The sequence below is a fragment of the Octopus bimaculoides genome, chromosome 18 (assembly GCF_001194135.2).
Source record: "Octopus bimaculoides isolate UCB-OBI-ISO-001 chromosome 18, ASM119413v2, whole genome shotgun sequence".
NCBI classification, from domain to species: Eukaryota; Metazoa; Mollusca; class Cephalopoda; order Octopoda; family Octopodidae; genus Octopus; species Octopus bimaculoides.
This window is the reverse complement of record NC_068998.1, coordinates 15469068-15470315: the sequence shown is the minus strand read 5'-3', so window position 1 is coordinate 15470315 and position 1248 is coordinate 15469068.

The window sequence follows — 1248 nt, the reverse complement described above, 5'->3', positions numbered from 1 at the left end:
GACCTAGTCTTTTTCTTTTCTTTTTTTTTTTCCAAAGAGATCTCTTCTTAGGCTAATGTGATTTGTTTCTGGTGTTCAGTCCAAGTTAATAGTATTCATTGCTAAAGAGATAATGGGAGAAAGGATCAGTCTAAATATTAAAAATCAGTTGACATGGTAGTTCAAACAGTGGAAGCATTAGTTTCTTTAAGAATAATTTAATACATTGCATTTGTAAGATTTAATGCTCTTCTCTTGTGGTTGCTTGTGTCCAAAAAAAAAAAAAATTAAAATCATACTGTCTGGTTGTCAAGCTGTGAGAGTCTTTCAGGTGTGTTCCCTCTATTGAGTTTTGTTTGAGATATACCTGGTCTTCATTGAAACACTTTCTTCTTCTCTGCATTCAACCACTTGTTTTCCTCTTTCAATTGATCTCTGACATTATCTTTTCTCCTTCTTTGCATTGTGATACTCAGTAAATACATGGTTATCTGTCATCTAATTAGACTCCAGCAAATGCAATGTAGAATGTCTCTGCCCAATTCTTTTTTTAATTTTTATTTCCTCTTAATTTTCTAATAATTTATTTGCTTATTTTTAATAAACATTCTACCCCCCCCCCCCCAAATTTTTAATGCATATTTATTTATCTTGTGTATTCAGTAAGTGAACCAGACTAGATTAATATATCTTCTCCAAGTTCTATAACCAATTTCCACATGACTGCATCATAGTATATTCTCTATGTATAACAGAAAAGTTGTGCCTTTTAGTTTGTTTCTCTCTTTTGTTCATCTGTGTTTTGTGCCCCTCATGGCTTATTTGTTATATCCTTCCTCCAATTCTCCCCCACAGCTCACTCTCTTTCACAAACACACAGAGTTTTATGTATAATTAATGTTTTACTTGGAATGTCCAAAATTTTGAAACGTTAATGATTTGAATTTTCATTTGTGTTTTGTTGTGCTCTGCTCAATTTACCCTTTTTTTAAGTGATTAATGAATTTACCCACCCTTTTTATATATATATATATATATAATGTCCATCTTGGGGCTGGGTAGGGTCCTCTCTTTCTAAAATTTGTACAATGCCATTGTTAAGTGGTTCCTGAAAGTGACTTTTTTTGTTGGGTTTTTTTTTTACTGTCCAGAAACAATGTGATGATGTAGATCTTTTAAGTATAATGAAACGTTGAAGTTTTATTGTTCCATTAATATAATTTGATTGTTACCTGTTCTTATTTAATCCTACTTGCTAAAAGATAAACT